The 18,537-nt window shown below is 34.1% G+C and overlaps 1 protein-coding gene across 6 annotated transcripts in view; it reads left to right on the top strand.

Annotated features, from left to right (window-relative positions):
* Positions 1-18,537, top strand: part of LOC106668989 (diuretic hormone receptor-like) — a 288,654-nt gene that overhangs the window by 140,527 nt on the left and 129,590 nt on the right. For 4 of the 6 annotated variants that reach the window (XM_014398227.2, XM_014398218.2, XM_014398236.2 and 1 more), the window contains one exon: positions 15,554-15,589. The exons of the other annotated variants lie outside the window; for them this stretch is intronic. The gene's annotated coding sequence lies outside the window, so the exon portion shown is untranslated. The remainder of the gene's footprint in view (positions 1-15,553; positions 15,590-18,537) is intronic. 6 annotated transcript variants of the gene reach the window in all.

Genomic DNA, 18,537 nt, shown 5'->3' with positions numbered 1-18,537 from the left:
AAGAAACGCTGAATATATAACTCAGTACGAACGAGAGAGAGTTAAAAAAAAGGAAGGAAGGGAAGCAATAACCATTTGATTGGTTTCGACGCCACCACTCCGTTGCCAACTGTCCGGTGTTCCCTTTCACCTTATTTTAAAACAATCGCCTCTTTGATGTCTCTCTTAAAACCAGACACCGCACATTTTTTAAATATTTTTTGTAAAATTCTAACTGATTGATTAATTAAACAATGAGCAAACAGCTTCAACGATTGTCCGCACATTGTCACTCGCCCTATGGTTGTGTTCATACCTCACAGTACTCGAGTCCTTATATATATATAATATGTATAAACACAAATTAAATTAAATCATTATTTCTATTGTTGTTTGCTAGGCAGGCTACATACTATTATAACATTTCAAAGGATAATTATCGTTTTGTCGACTTTTCTTGTTTTGTTCTGTCTGTTGCGTTATATTACGTTATATATTTGTTCCGGCTGTGCGTTTTAGAAACTTGTTCATTATCAAATCAAATTTAAAATTTTATTAAGGGGAAAATAGTATACAATTTTGCTTAAAAGCGTCACCATACTTTAGCTAACCTAAACCGTTCCTAACCCTAACTATTTCTGACATAACCTAACTCTAAACCACTGACCTACCCCTACCAAACCAAATCTCTTCTGTTATCGTTAACCCTGGTCCTACCTAACCTAACCGTTCCTCTCCAAACCTAACACAATCCATTTGCTCTCCCCGATAACCCGAAATCAATTATGCAAAAATAGTAACCTAAAAGAATTCTTGTTTACAGCCCAAAAACATCCTTTTTAACAATGGCATATGTTTGAAATGTGTGTGTTATATGTATATTGATATATAAAATATTGATTTTCTTACATTTACTTCATAGGGATTTATTATCCTGGATTGTATACAAGGTCTTTACAGGTCAGAGGGGCAACGAAAAGGCTGATAGTTTGATCAATGAACGTGAGGTCAAGACTGTTTTGCTACTAATTGTTTGACTAATTATTAGGTGGTGTTTTTTTAAATATTCGATGTTTGCAAGTGTTGTGTTTTGTTCTATGTGTGTCGCATTGTGCTTTTCGAAATTTTATTTTGCTCTTAGTTTTGATTTGTATTGCTCTGTTTCTCTCCTATGCAGTTTTCTCATTGTTGCAATTTTTATGATGAAAATTATATTACATTATTAAGAATGTTATAAGAATAAAGAAAGATAAATAAAGAAAAACACAAAAGAGAGAGAGAGAGAGAGACAGACAGAAAGAGAGAGACAGAGAGAGATAGAGAGACAGACAGAAAGAGAGAGACAGAGAGAGAGAGAGAGACAGACAGAAAGAGAGAGAGAGAGAGAGAGAGAGAGAGAGAGAGAGTGGGAGACAGAGAGAGAGAATGAGAGAGGTTTGTTTATAAATGTATCAACTAAATTAAGGAAAATATTGTAAGATATACTATTGTAAAACTAATTTTATAATTTATAAATATGTTCTGATGTAAATAGACAAAATGAAATGTTACATTTTTTTTCTGTTTAAACATTGAGTTGTTTTGCATTCTTGGTTATGTGGCGTAGTTTGAGTAGAGTGATCGGCCAATAGACCCCGCGGTCGTGGGTTCGATTCCCACCGTCGCCCTTGGCCCTTTTTTGATGACTGTCATAATCTGGAGGATGAGTTCTGTGCATTTTCGGATTGATGCTCAACTAATGTCCTTATTATTTTGTTGATAAGTGCTTTAGTTTTAGTCGTTCAAAATCAAATATTGAGTTGTGTTACAATATATATAGTTAGAACATATATCGTGTTAACACTGTTATGTTCGGGCCCTTTTTGCCAGTAGTTGTTCTTAGAATCATTGGTTTTATCCGTAGAACTACTAGTGCCTTTAATTGTATAATAGTAGTTAAAAGTTTTTATTTTGCAGCAGTACAGAGTAATTGTTAATTAAGCATTTGGTTCACATCAGTAGTCGTTGTGAATATTATGGTAATTCATTAGATTGTTGGTTTAATCATTTCACACTCTAGCCTTCAGAATCTAGGATAAAATTAGTGGAAGTTCCAGCACTGTTGGATGTTGTAGGTTAAAATATGCCTCATATAAAACTAGCCCTAAAGTATGTCTTGCAGAGCCCTTTCACAGGACAACATATGGTCAAAAAATAGCTTTTTGAATCTTCCTTTCCAAAGCAATTCACTAAACCAACAAGCATCAACCAGCAACCATTAAAGAACAAAATGATCAGAGCGCTTAGTAACTTAAGTAGTTAAATAGCGACTATTTCACTCCAATTCTTTTAATTAGTTATAGTTTTATATAATTTTCAGTTTTGTAATTATCATGTTAGGGCTTTAAATTGCACTTTAATTTGTACAACTAATAGGATAATAGGGTAATAGGATAATTTATTGTAATATAAAGTAACTAATTAATCATTTTTCAACGAAATTATTTTTAAAAAGTAATGATTTTTAGATTCGTGAAATATTGGAAACTTTAAGTTTTAAAGAGTTCGTAGGGTTTTAACCAATTAATTGTGGTTTGTAAGTATGTAAGTTTATCATTTTGTTTATTGAAGTTGTATTTGTAATATTAACTAAATAAGTAGGATAATTTATTGTAAAATAAAGTAACCATTTAATCATTTTTCAACGGAATTATTTTATAAACGCAATGATTTAAAGATTGGTAATATATTGGAAACTTTAAGTTTTAAAACGTTCGTAAGGTTTTTAGCCAATTAATTGCGGTTTGTAAGTGTTCATGAACGGGATAAAATAAAACAAAACACAACATCAAAGTGTGTAAATCTTTAATGAGCATTAAAAAATCCTTTGCCGGCCCACTATTGATCTCTTCCAATGAAATGAAGCTCAGTTTACTCAAACGCCCTTACAAACTTGACCTGTTAAAATGTGTTATAAAATTAACAAAAAATGTGCGAAACGCATTGATATAAATTAATTGGTGAGATGTCGTTTTTAATATTCAACCTATTAAAGGTGCACGATGAAATACTTCTTTGCTCGGTTGTGTTAACATCTCAATCCTACAAAGTACTATCCTATATGGAGTGAATATAAATTATTCAGGACGACTGTACTTATAAATTAATTTTTATTTATTTCAAAATTGCGACAATGTGTCTCATAAATACAGGGCGTCAACTTATTAGTGAATCCCGCTCGTATTCTCAAGAACTACTCGATCCGGGGAGAAAATGTAAACAGGTAGGGTTTTCCTACCGAAATAGTGCAAGTGTTACTGATTTACTGACACGACTGCAACTTTGATTAATGGATTATTGTATTATTATTCCCCGGAATAAAAAAAAAGTTTTAAGATTCAAAACATATTTAGTTATTTATGTGCTATCTTGTTAAAACTATGGCGACTTTTTATAATACAGAATACGCTAATATACAACTTATTAACAGGCTTTGAGGGTTTAATGCAACGGCAGCGCGTCGAAAATACATTGCGGAGGGTGGAACACATATAGAATCAAAATTGAAAAATACTTTAATAGATTCATTCAAAATTTACGTAAGTTTTTATTTTTTAATATTATTATTCTTTTCACCTTTATAATTTTTTAAAAAATATGTAACGAATTGCGGGCATCAAGTGAGAAAAAGTTTATGGTTTTTTATAAATAATTTTTTTTAGCTTACCCTATCGTGATGGTCGGTAGACTTCTGTCGCTTAACTTAAAAACTTTCTTAACAAGCTCTGTAAGAGTTTTGCGTGGAATCCAGCCCTGAGTCAAATAACCACAGTAACATGTTTTTTAAAGCACGTTGAACTGCGCACGGTCACAAGAAGTATCTTTTGTCCTAAATTTGTATAATACACGTAATATACAAATTTATGAGTGGAAGACGTTGAGAGGCGGCACTGACAAAAATGTCATATTCTGTAATATTTAATTCTTGTCATCATATTCTCTCTCTCTATATATATATATCTCTTACTTTCATTCTCACTCTTACTCTTTAGCTTTCTTTTTTTCTAACACGTACTCCCTCCTCTCACTCACTCGTAATCATACCCCATGAAGAAACTATGTGTCTCTAACAGGCTGTCTACATGTTTTTCTTTTTTGTTTCTCTCTCACCATTTCTTTCTTTTTCTCTTATTCTCTTCTCTCTATCACGCCATTTCTTACCCCTCAGATTGTATATCTCGCTCTCTCCCTCCCACTCCCTCTCCCTCCCTTTCTCACCCTCTCTCTTTCTCACTCTCTCTCTCTCTTTCTCTCTCTTTCTCGTTCTCTCTCTCTCTCTCTCTCTCTCTCTCTCTCTCTCTCTCTGTCTATATTTCTCTATCAATGTGTCGACCTATTTTTTCTTTATTAATACATTTAAATTGTTAAACATTTTTTCGACAAACGAAACCGTATATAAATTTATTATTTACAAAACATATTTTTTTAAAGTATTAAAATTTATTGTTAATTTTCTATTCATTAACATTTAGAGAGGAGTTTGAATATTTTATTTAGTTTTATCCACTCGTATCAACCCCTTAGAGTTGAGCCAAATTGATGGAGTTTTGTAACAGCTTTATAGCATAACGACCGACATGATTTTCAGAGAGAAAACTTTTCCCGAGTTTTATGACAGGAACTTTTCGTATCTGAGATCACCTTGAAAAGGAGTAGAAGTTAAACTGTGTTGCCAAGTCGTACCATCCAATTTTTGCATTTGGACCTCTCGAGGAGGACGAGTGGAATTTGAACAGGGGCTCCGGGTTCTAATAACTCTGCCACTCCAGTAAAATTCTCCGCCTACCGGTGTTTACTGGGATAATAAAACTGTTCAGGCACCTTTCCTAATTATTTATGGCCTTGGGGATTGCATACCTCTTCTGGGTTTTATACAATGCGTAGAGAAATATGTTGCCGGGGAGTGTTCGAGATTAAGTTGTGAAACTTATTTAATGAAATTTGTACTTTAATCACGACGGATCTAATTTGAAATTGATGTCAATTATTTAAAATAGATTTACATGTTTGTCAGTAATGCTGATTGCAAACAGTTTTGTATTTCTTCTTAAAAATGTTGAGACGTTAGTTTTAAAAATGATTTTTTGATTTTACCAAAAATTTGTATTCCGCGATTTTTGGGGTAAGAAAAACGAATACCAACTTTGTTTCTTGTTAAAACAATGTGACCTACTTTGCATAGTTGTTTGGTTATTTACATACAAACTGTATTCGTTTTTTGCATCCACAAAAACCTCTGAATACAAATGTTTGTGAAAATCAAATTTTATTTTATGAAACCTTTGGCCTAAATGTTTGTAAATTTTACTAAAATCACAAAACTTGTGATAAATATAAAATTACTGTACTGATCCTTCCTCTATAATTACCTGAGAACGAACCGGATATATAAAATAAACTTTAGGGTGTTTTTGTTGTTTTCATTCTTAATTTTCTCACATATAATGACATTATGTCGAAATATCATTGACATAGGTGGCAGAAGAAATATTCAGCTTTCCAATTTTTATGAACGACCGACCTAGCAAAGTAGACTAAAAGATTTTTTAAGCAAGGAACAATTGCAAACAAAAAAAACAACTTCACCAAAATTTTCCGCTGAATACATTTTTCTTGCGTGGAAATACGCACTTTTCGCCCTCCAAATGCCTATGATTTTTTTCTCTCCACAATCACTAAAAATATAATAAGTTTTAAAGGACCCGACCGATCTACAAAAAAGGTTACAGGATTTGGCAACACCATAAATTATTATATATTAAAAGTTACAACGGTGATAACTTTTCTTAGTAATTCAACGGTTTTTGTGGTTTTTATCCTTATTTTTTGCACTTATAATTGATTAAAATTCAATAAAAAATGTTGACCGAGTCTGAAGTAAGAGACATTTAACTCTTAAACTACTATAATAAAACCCATTTTTGTTTATTGGTTTAATTGACCAAAATACTTATTTCAATTAATTATTTTTTTAATTTAAAGTCTTGATTGAGATGAAAAAATTAGTATCACGAGCGGGATTCGAACTAACGAAAAGAATATTTCATTGGAATAATTAATAGTTGGCTTAAACGTACACCCTCCGTAAAACGTAAAAAAGAATAATTAATTGAAATTTTAAAACGTTGAATTTGGATAAAACCCAGAGAGCTTATGCAGCTTTTTGTGAAATACCTGATTTGAGTGGAAAAAAATCCCCGACGAATCCAGCCAATAAATGTCTAATTTCTGATTGGAATTAAATTCACATTTAATGGTATTACAGGATGAATAAAATGAATCCGATTTGTTCTTTGTTGTTCAAATAAATTATTTTGGATTACTTTATTCCTAGGGTCATTTGGTTTTTGAAATTTTGCATATACATATCTAATTCACATATTTTATATTTTTCGTAAAACTAAAAATAAAGTTATTTAAAATGACCTTAATATACATGCACAACAAACGGAGAAAAACATATTTTTAAAAATTACTTAAAATATTTTTCTCTACTTCCATGGCTATTTGACAAGACACTTGGACACATTACTAATAATTTTTGACCTAGTATCACTAAAGAATTTTTTTAAAATCGGTGATCCATGTCCATGGCCTCCTCTTGTAAATCTGTATCGAAAATCAGTGCAAAGGGCAAATGGAAAGAAAACAAAGGCTTTCGTCGAGCTTTAGATCAATATAACTCCCTCATAAAGACTTTGAGTCTACAAACAATTATAATTTATTTGAACTAAAAATTATGACAATTAGGTTTTTCGTTGTGTGTTGCCATGTTGGTTATTCCCAGTCTATTTTTATAAAAATATAGGCAGAGTTTGAAGTTTGAACGACATTTCTGGCTTTTAGGTTTTTATAATTTGAACAAAAATCAATATCATGAGGTATTTTTGAAACTTATCACAACGGTTTTCGATCGAGATTGATTCTGTTAAATTAAAGATTAAGCTGATTAAGTGAAAAAGAGCGTGACCGCTAAAACGACTCAGCCTGAACGACAGCCAAAAAAATTAATATTCAATCCGGGGGGCCTTAAGTGATAAAAGCGACTCATAAACGATCACAGCTTAAATATTTATTTACTCCCTTCTTGGCACCAGCAAAAAAAAAATCCAACTTTGAGCATAAATCATAAATCTTTACACCAAAACTCGTCCTGACCCAAATTAGCTTCACTCAGGGGCAAAACCGGAACCCCTCGTCGGGCGAAGCCATTTTTTTACATCGATGGATTGCCCAATTTCAGAGATGCTCACTCAAAGAAAGATTTGACTCCCAACTCGAAGAATCGTTAGCCCTGCTTAAAACGGGCAGTGGCCGTAATCTGAAAAACACACCAAAGAGATAACTCTTCCACCAGTTCATTGAAATTCATAACGATAATATTTTTTCATTATACATGTATTTATGTAGATGAATTTAAATGGCAAGTTCAAGGAAAGTGAAAAGCGTAATATTTATACTGCTTTACATTCATAAATGAATCATAACTTGAAAATTTAAGCTTCCTAAATTTTTTGCCAAATCTTCAGTCCTGCTTATTACTCTCTTATACTTTCTAACGACTAAAAACATTTATTTAATGTTATGGGATTTTCGGGTTATGCTTTTTTTGATGTGTCTTCTTAAGAAAACGTTTTAAAAAGTTTAATGTCTTCTTTAAGTTTAAAATTACTTGGTTTGAAAGTTGATAATTTAACCAGGTTCTTCTATTATCACTTTATTATGCTTCTTTCATACATTGTCCTCAGGTCATCTTCAATAAAAACCTCTATATTTTGTTATCTTTCTTTTGAAATTTTGTAGATTAGACGGACAAAGAGAAAAAAGTGATACATTACGAAAAAATGAAAGCAGCTTTAAAAAACGAAAAGAAAAAAAGAGTGAATTATTTTTGCCAGCCAGTAAGAAAAGAAGCGGAAAAATCAAAGATTACCTCAGTAGATTCCAAAATTCGAGAAATTAATATTCAAGTCATCTTGCCGAACATATCCTCCTTGCCAACATAGATGCAATTTCATTTGACTTTCATGAAAAACCTCTTGAAAATGTACACTACCAAATTTGAACATAATAATGACCTCGAAACTAAAATTAGGGCTGACCAAGCATTCAATTCATTTTTACGTTTCCGAACGAACAACACAATCGACGTTAACATAATGTTTGTCCGTGGCCTAATTTAATCCCATTACGGAAAATTACTTATCCCTAATCCTAATCCGAAGTCCTCTTACGCCATGCCCGAAAATCTTCTAGGGCTCGGCTGGCTCTAGAGAACTTGTTCACGACAGTGAGTGATACATATAACGTGACTCGCGATATATATTTCTTTTATAACATTTTTTTAAAATATAGTGTAATAACCATTGCTTCTTCTATTTTTCTTTCGCATTCAGTTTTCTCTTTTCCTTTTCTTCCATTATCTTTCCTTTTTACATTAAATGTCTAATCACAACTAGTTTATATATGTTTCTACCGTCTATTAATCCTCCTTTGTTGACTCTCTTTTTCGTATTTTCCATTTCTTTCTGCCCATTTTCTTTTTGTAAGTATTAATTATGTATAAATGGTTGGTGTTTATATGTCACTCAGTCTATCTTTCTCTCTCACATTTTCTCTCTTTATTTTACTCTCTTCTCTCAATTGTCTAAGACTCATACTTAATTTAAGTGTGATGACAGATTATCTGATACATTTATAGTACTAAATTAAAAATCGAAGAACTACACATACTTCAAAAACTAGTGCGAGTAACATTAATGAAGAAAATAATTATAAGAAAAGAAACACAATTATAGCTAATCAAATTATATTTTCTAAGAGCGTCCATAAGAAAAATATAAGATCTTCTTGTAAAAATATAATTATAACAAGTCATATAACAAAATCCTACTGATATTTGTTTATCATAAAAACTGTATTATATAATGAGCTCCATTCAGAAATGAAATTTGAAACTAATGTACCAAAATTACTTAATTTTTAATTAAAATTAACATAGACTTTTTTTAAACAAGAATGCTCTGTAATATTTATTTCAGAAAAGTGCCATTTATATATACAGGGCGTTCTTTTCGATGGTCCGGCTGAATTTTTCTTGAATCAATGATGCTAAAAAAAAGTCTTTAATATTTTTTAGTCTAGATTCAAATTTCAGTCCAGTTGAACTTCGAAATTTCAAATACGACTCTATACATCCTGACCCATCATTTTAAAGACTTTTTACGTTGAAAAAATGGTGCAATCGGATTTTAAATTGGTCAAAAAATGAAAAAAGTTTAAGAAAAACATATTGCACACCCGTCAGTTAGCCTCATGTTGCAGTCTCTAAAAGTGTTCCTACATTGAAAAACTTAAGTTCTATTTTATATATTATTTGTGGTTTGGAGAGTAAAGTGAAAGATTCATCCGTTCTGAATTTTGTAAGGTTTGTTTTTAAACCATAAACTACCTATTTACATTTATCCGTGCTCAGTTTATAAAAAAATTTCCTTACTACCATTTTGGAAACTATAATCGAAACTTTTCCTGATTAAAATGTACACCTCGTATACAAAATGCCGGTTTATCATCAATCTTAAATACATAATGTTGGAGAACAAAATTTATCAACCCAATACACCAAACTGAGAAGAAATTTTCAAATAATAAGATAATTTTTTCTTAATTAAAATATGTGATTAGTTGTTATTAACACGTTGTTTTCAGTAACGTATATTCGTCTCTTACTCCTTCTTTCGCTAAGTTGGTTTATGTTGAATACAGATATACGCTTTGAACTACACCAATAAATTATTTATCTTAATTTTTCTTTTAAAACATAAACTGTGTATATTGGAAAAGAATAAAATACGTACATAACATATACGTTTTTTCCTTTATAAACGATAGTTTTGTGGGTGTTTTTGTAGGATAGAGTGTAAACGAGTAAAGCCAAGCGATCAAGTCAAGTTCTGGGGAGTAATATTAGGTGATAACCTGAACCCGGTACACCATGCTATTAAAATAAGGGAAACCACAAAAAGTGTGTACAGTATATTGAACGGATTAGCGATAGTGGAATATGGACTAAGCACAACAGCGCTCTCCACAATCTATAAAAGTGTCTTCCTCCAATAGCAAGTTATGGTGCAGCCGGATGGGCCAAACGACTACCGAGAAAGAAAGCTATAATAGAGCAAAGCCAACGAATGGCTCTTATAAGAACCACACCATACAAGTAAGTGCCAACGCACCGCCAACTTGTCCTTAAATAAAAGGTGGTTATCCACCAAATGTAGGAGCAAGCCAAGGAGAAATAGAGTGGTTCCGAAGCTCAACTGGAAAGGAGGCGACAGAGTACTTGGGAAAGATGACAAGGGCATCATGACAAGAAAGATGGACAAACAGTACTCAGAGTCGGCTGACATTCAAATTTTTACGCAGCGTTGAAACGAAAATGGCTACACCCCGACTGCTGGACCACCCAAATGCTATCAGGACATGGAAACTTCCCAAACTATCTCCATAAATTTAAGAAAACAGACACCCCTTTATGCTCCATTTGCAGCGCTGACGAAGACGCAGAACTTTTCAGCTGTACCAAATTCAATGCAGAAAGAGAACGTTCGCGAAAGACCATCACTTCAGCAGAATTGCCGTCTAGTCTCCATAAACTAGTCTGTGATACCAAATCATTTGCAGCACTAAAAGACTTGTCCTCAACCAGGCCCCTTTTTATTCTGCTTACTAAGTATTAAATATTGTTGCCATTGTTAGGGTTTTAGTACCGTTATTTATTTATTGCATAATTAAACGTAGGTTTAGGGTTCCGGGCTGTTTTCCTCTTCTTAGTTAGAAAATTTTAGATAATACAAATATATAGAAAAGAAAATAACGAATATGCAAGTGTGCAAGGGGAAACCAGCAAGGGAAGACCTTTTGTTTTAAGTTTTAAAATGAAAATATTGTTATTTAGAAAACCGACCTGCTGTCTCACCTGAAGGAAAGATCGTTGGGAGGTAATTTTATCCCATTTATTTGAAGTCCGTTAGATTTATAAATTCGATTAACGTAAAACGTTTGTCCGCCGGTATGGGGTTTCTCAGGTACGACGGTGCGGTGAAAAAAAGGCTATTTTTGTAATAGGTGTGAACATACAAGACACTAACGCGCTTTTTAATCATTTTTCTTGTTATACAAGCTTGATTTTTTGAATTGAGACATGATGGTTTTTCAAGTTCAAATAATATATTATAAAAACTGTAACAGATTGCTTCTGGAACGGTGTAATCGTTGGGAAAAAAAAAACGATTTCCTACGTTTATTTTAGTCTTCCAAGGCTTCTCCGGAAAAGGACGTCGTGTGAGCAGAACAATAACGCTCCGCTTAGAGAGGCGATGATAACATAGCTTCTATTTGTCCAAATAATAAATTCTCGTCTCTGAACGTTTTAGATCCGGCTGCTTCATCCCTCCTTTCCGCCCTTCCAAATTCAAAACAAACATTTGGAAAATGCAATCGTGGTCCGAGCCGGATAAAAGCCCCGAGGCTTTGGTGATTTTATTGTCGGCAGTAATGAATGTTTTAGCAGGGCCGAGTGAAATTAATAGACCGCTCGGTTACCGGACGTGGGCGTATATTTATAATTAATCTAAAGATAACCTGTGCAAAACGACTCCTTTATAAATTCAAGCGCCCACGCACCTGAATGATGAACCTTTAATATCAAATCACCATTTATCATATCATATATATCATTACCACAACATCGCCGGCTATTGGGGTTAATGACTATAAATTAAACTTCAACATCGAGTGTTAGCAAAATATATATATATTTTTTTTGTTCGGTTGAAGCGCCGTATTTATAATACTCGCAAATTTATGTCATATTGATCTCTCTTCCAATCGACGGTTCGATTTTACTAGAATAAATAAATACAAAATAAATAAACAAAATGATAGTGGAACATGCATAGTTTTAGCTTTAATAAGTTATAATAAATTTAACATGTAGTGAGAGATTGATTGATGGTTTTATTTATTCACGCAAAGTTAATTACCTTGGACCTTTCTTACACTTAACGTGAGTTATACAGTTTACAGTATACATTTATTATTATTTGGCTCTATGTAATATCTATTATAATTGTAAGTTGGAATGAAGAAAAACAATTTTTATAATTTTTTGTTTTTACTGACAATTTGACTGTATATTTTTTGTAAGTTCATAAATTCGTACGACATACGCATTTTCAAAACAAAAAGCACAAGAGTATAAATAAATAACAGTAACGGAGTTTGGAATTGAACCCACAATTTTCGAGGCCCAAGTCGGCGATCGTAACCACTAGACCAAAGTCGCCGACTGCACAAGATTATTTGTAGATCGTGAGATGCGGTCTGGTGTTGTAGATTGTAGATGTAGATTGTAATTTCAGGGTATAGTATACTGCGCCCTTTGAGACCTATTGTATCCCCCGTGCTCTGCCTAAAGCACATCGGTGAGTACTATTTCATCAAGAAACTTGATTAATAGGCCCGGTTTCAGTGGTTGAAGCTCTTCTATGGTCACATTGTACATCCCAAAACACTTCCTCCTGCGGGCTAATGTAGCTCCGCAGTTTGTTAGTAAGTGTGTTGGTGTCTCTTCTGCTTCCTTGCAGAATCTACATGTGCCATCTTGGATTATTCCAATTTTCTTTAGATGTCCATTTAATCTACTGTGTCCTGTCAGGAATCCTGTTAGGATTCGCAGTCTATTCCCGCTTCCTTTGAACATTCTGTGATTTCTTTCTTGCCAAAATTGGTTAGAAGATTCTTGGATTGTCTATGCCCAATAAGTGAATTCCAAAGTTCACTCATTTTCTTTTTGTCCTTCTGTCTGAGGTTAATAGTGTGGGTTCCTATGCCACAGAAGGGTTCGGGTCCTATCAGCGGTGTGGCAGCCCCTTTTCTTGCAAGGGTGTCCGCTTCCTCGTTGCCTTCTACTCCCATGTCTCCTGGGACCCAGCAGAGGCTAACTTTATTCTGCATACCCAATATGTTTAGTTTGGTTTTGCAGTTCAGCACCATCTTTGAACTAATGGTATTTGAGCTTAGTGCTTTGATGGCTGCTTGGCTATCTGACATGATAGCTATATTCATGTTTTTGTACCCTCTATTTAGATTGAATTGGATACATCTTTCAATTGCGTGAATCTCAGCTTGGAAGATACTGGTGTGTTTTCCCATGGGTTCTGAGTATTTGGTTCCAGGTCCAGATACTCCTGCCCCTGTACCTTCTTGTGTTCTAGATGCATCTGTGTACCAAAGGATGGTGCCCTTTTTGAGGGAGTTATTTCCTTTTCTTTCCCATTCCTTTTTGGTGCCCAGATGTATTCGGAATTTTTGATTAAATCCAAACCTTCTGTTCATGTCATCTCTTGGAGCCATGAGCGAGGGATGGTTTTTCCACAGTTTGTTTCTGTCTCTCCATTTCAGTTTTATTCCTGTTGGAGGTTTCTCTCTAATAAAGTTGATTATGGTTTTCTGTGCTGTCCTTTCTATCATGTGATATAGGGGGATTAGTCCCAATATCTTTTCCATGCTAATTGTAGGACATGTTCTCATTGCTCCCGTTATGCAGATGCATGCAAGTCTCTGTATTTTTGTGAGTTCTTTCCTTTTGGTTATTTGTTCCACTTTATCAGCCCAGGCTATAGCTCCGTATGTAAGTAGAGGTCTTTCTATTATGGTGTACATCCATAACAGGGTTTCTAGCTTACATCCCCAGTTTCTTCCTGCTATTCTTCTGCACGGTCTGGTGTTACATAGGTTTTAGAAAAACATTTTCTTTATCGTGCCTACGTTTCGACCGTTATTGAGATCATCTTCAGGGCCTGGCATTTAGAAACATTTTTTAAATTTTACAAATACATGTAGGATGTGAAAAAATGAATTTATACAATGATAGAAATGTTAGGTTCAATCCAAGTATTTCTACTCACTCAAAGTGTTTGTTTTCTGCGTAATTGTACCATTCTTGTGTGTCGTCTTGACAGCGCCAGTGAGATATTGCTGTTTTATATCTATTTACGTTGGATTTTGAAGGGGTGGGAAAGAAAGTCGGAAAAGAAAGAGTAGTAGTAAACCCATAGACAGTTAGCATATATGGTTTGAATGCAAGGCCGCTGGGTTTGAACCCGGGACCTTTACCTTAAAGTGACGAGCGTTGCGTCAACGCTAAACCGTTATAGCCAACGAACCCCCTAAATAAGTATTTTAGAAGATATAATAAAATAAAAAAATGGTTCGAGTAAGATGTACGTTTATAGTGTTGAATGGGAAAGAGTGAGGAGAGGTAAGTATGATTAGGGAAGGAGAGAATGATAAAATAGAAAGACAAAAATGGTATAAGTAAGATATTATGTTCTTCAGCTTTGCTCCCAGCGTGTGTGGGAATTTTAAGTTGAAACTATTAAACCGAGTATTAGTTGAATTTTAATATAATTTCTCTTTTAAAAACATTTCCCTCTATTTTCGTAGCTTTGATGAAAGTTCTATAAGTTGTTGATAGCTTGACTGTAAAATATGTTTGCCGTGTATAGCGAGGGTAAGTCCCTTTCGTGGTCGCTCCCGCCGCACAGTAGCGTTTACACGGCAGAACTGTATGCGATTTGGCTTGAGCTTGGGGTGATTCGAGAGGATGGAGGCTCTTTCTGCCTAGTACACTGACTCCGTCAGCGCGGTTACTGCGGTCCGTAACAGGTTTTCCGTCTACCCTCTTGTAGTGCTATTGTTTGAAGAGATACCATGAACTGGAATGTTTCGGCAAAACGGTGTTGTTGTCTGGGTACCTGAACACTTAGGTCTGGACGGTAATGAAAAGGCGGACGAGGCGGCTAAAGCCGGGACGTACCGACCTCCGAACCTAACTTCCGCGATCCGTCTCTCTGACTCTAAGAAAGCAATAAAAAACAGATTAAAAGAAGCGTCAATGGGCCGGATCGACAGGGAAGCTCTCGCGTATCAAGAGGATTGTTGAAGATGTCCCTCGGAGGATCTGACTCATAAACGAAGAGGCATCCTCACCCGATAAGAATAGGCCATGCGAGGTTGACACATGGCCACTTACTTTTGGGCAAAGCCCGCATATGTTGTCCGGCATGCGGAGAAACGTTGCCACCCACAAGGGACAAGCGCACTCCTGAAAATTTAACTTTAAAGTGTTAAAGGCAAGTGGAGCATTGTAACGTTAATAAAACCATTATGGAACTAATGCACTAAAACGTGGTGAATAATTGGATTTCACCCGACCATTTTATAAACTGAAAGGTAGTCATTTTTCATTAATCTTCCTCCTATATTGTAACAAGTGATCAGATGTTATATATAATTTACTTTATACCGTATTCGACGGTCTTTTAGTCTTGTTAATAATTATTTTTAAACGTTAAATGTTTCATTGCAACATGCTTTGATATCTCATAGGTTGTTTAAAAATTTATAATTCAATAATTATGGCAAGAAAATCACTTTACTTCTCAGTAATAAACGACATTTTTGCTTCCAGATGAGCTTTTGAGAAGTCGACAGAACGTGAAGCCAGGTAAGTGTGAGAAATCCACTTTAGTTAGACTTATTCACAATAAGGGGATCTGCTTATTCTCTTTGTTTGTGCAAAATTTCCCTCTTGTTCCCTCTTGTTGCCCTGTTCCAAACCGATTAACTTCGAAGAAACCATTGATGTGAGTTTAGGGAAATAATTTGTTTTTGAATCCTAGGCCGGATGAGGAGAACATCTCCCATGTAAAAGCTTTGTTTTACGATACGTTCTCCTCCGAAGCTTTCAATCTATCATTATAAATTGAAAAGAAGTAGTTATATTTTAGTAACAAGGTCAGTTATTTTACACAAAAAATCCCTCCATCACGCCTGTTGAGATCATCGGTATGATTTGAAACGTCTGGTGTTTTTAAATGATGTCAGAAGGGCTGTAATTAAAAGTGAACATTCTAAAATTATCGAGGCGACCCCAATGACGTCATTTGTGTTCTAAACCAAACAGAATTCCGGGCAAATGAACTTCCTTTTCAATCTTTGTCGAGATAAGTTGGCGACGCAGTTTAAAATAAAACTGTCCAACTTTTGCTTTAAAATGAAAATGAATTGAAAATCAGCCAGTTTTAGCCATCAGCCTTCAAAAGGTTAAAGGTTTCTATATTCAATCTTCTGCGAAAGAGAAAAGTATGCGTGTTTGAGCGAGAGAGAAAAAGTAAAAGAGAGAGAAAGAGAGAGAGAGAGAGAGAGAGAGAGAGAGAGAGAGAGACAGAGAGAGAGAGACATATATAGAAAGATAAATATTGTATATGTACATAGAAAAACAGGGAGATAGAGGTCTAGGTTGGTAGATAGATAGATATAAATAGATAGATAGATAGAAAAAATAGATAGATAGGTAGATAGATAGATAGATAGATAGAGAGAGAGAGAGAGAGAGGGAGAGAGAGAGAGAGAGAGAGAGAGACAGAGAGAGAGAGACATATATAGAAAGATAAATATTGTATATGTACATAGAAAAACAGGGAGATAGAGATCTAGGTTGGTAGATAGATAGATAGATAGAAAGATAGATAGAAAAAATAGATAGATAGAGATAGAGAGAGAGTGAGAGAGAGCGAAGAGAGCGGGAGAGGGAGAGAGAAAGAGAGAAAGAGAGAGTGTGAGAGAGAGAGAGAGAGAGAGTGAGAGAGAGGAGTGGTGGTGGTTGGGAGGAGAGGAAGGGAGCGATAGGGTAGAGAGAACGAAGGAACTAGTGATAGGTGAGTAAAAGAGAAAATATCAACACTATGTATTAGGAAAAATATATTAATAATTTTTATAAAATATATCGGTGTATAAATAATATACAAATTTTTTTTCATTATAAAATCAGCCAGTCTGTTATTTGTAATTCATTCATTGCCCCGTTATTTTTACATTGACCATCCTGTATAAGTGTGTAAAGTTGTTAAAACAACTAATAATAGTAACAATAATATACACGTAGGATTTGTACATTTTAACATAATTGACATGCAGTCAGTCATGATCCTTAGCAAGCAAAACCTGACGATTGACGAGCAAAGACGACGAAGCGATAAGTTTGACATTTAGGGTTTTTTTACCCTTTACGTTTGTAGTTCGGTAAAAGTTTCAAGAGGCAATCAATTTATGCCAGTCATTGCTTTATTCCGTGATATCCCATTTCATTTTAAAGGATAGAAGCACAAAAATATTTAATTGTTTATCAATGTTGAAAAAAAAGCCTAACGAAGTGCATCAAGTGGTCTTTTGACCAACTGGGGATGAAACTTCATACAATCATTACAGTTTAATATTTAATTAATTACACTTTTTAGTTAATTAATTAAGTAAACAGTGTTTGGTATCACGGTCGGGTGAAAGCCTCGATTCAGCGGTTGAATGGTCGGAATCCTTGAGGTTTGAATCTGATTAAGGAAGAACGCTAACTGACAATTCGTTGGGATATTATCACTCAACATTTCACTCTACACTACTTTCTTTTTGTCAAATCCAAATAATTCAATGTTGTTTTTTTCTTTTTTTTAGTCATTAAATACAATTCAAACATAAAGATTCCTATTAACTTGTATTTGTTCTTTAATGATAATTTAACAAAAACGTGGGATGAAATTGTTAAAAGGTTAAAAAAACCTAGTGGGAAAAACAAGTAAATTACTGCACTTACTCAATTGTCTCTTCAGATTACAATTTAATTGCAATCTTCATAAATCAAACCTCATTTCATTTTTTTTCCATTTTTAATCATTTTTAATTTGACGTCAACAATATTTGAAGTGAACAAGATGATTTTTGGGCCGGTTCTTAAATTCATACGTTTATCGGACGTATACAAGCTACACACACGTTCACAAGTAATTATTTAAACAGCAATTAAAAATGTAATAATAACATACTTTATTGACAAGTTGTAGAAACGGTACCTGATCGAAATTATCGTAGGGTTGGGGAACAAAATGAAACATATTGAAAAAGATACAGAAAACAGCAGAGAAATGAGTTATACATATATAAATGTACGTGTGCATGTGGGTACATACATAACATATACAGAGTTTATCACCTTCTATGGTCCACCCATTTAATTCGGAAACGATTAACTTTAGCAACAAACCCCAAGTGAATTTTCACCAGGACTCGCGTGGTAGTAACATTATTAACATAACTTTCTCATCTAGCCTGGAAATGACACTAACTTTGTGAATTGATTGTAATGGTTATTTCATGCCCTTTTACTGAAGTTTATGGCTTGCAGAGAAATCAAAGAAAATAGAAAAGGCAACAAATGAAGCATGCCTGAAAAGAGGAGAGCTCTGCGCATCAAACGCAGTAATTTAGCATTTATTATAAACATAAATTTTAATGTGTTGTGATTAGTGACCGTTAATCGATAATTATTCAGAAATCGTGAGATGCGGTCTGGTCTGATGTAGGTTTCAGAAAAACATTTTCTTTATCGTGCCAACGTTTCGA

This window comes from Cimex lectularius, unplaced genomic scaffold, assembly GCF_000648675.2.
Source record: "Cimex lectularius strain Harlan isolate CLEC.00 unplaced genomic scaffold, Clec_2.1 scaffold85, whole genome shotgun sequence".
Taxonomy (NCBI): domain Eukaryota; kingdom Metazoa; phylum Arthropoda; class Insecta; order Hemiptera; family Cimicidae; genus Cimex; species Cimex lectularius.
Note: the sequence above shows the minus strand (reverse complement) of the source record. Positions and strands in the feature narration are given on the sequence as shown.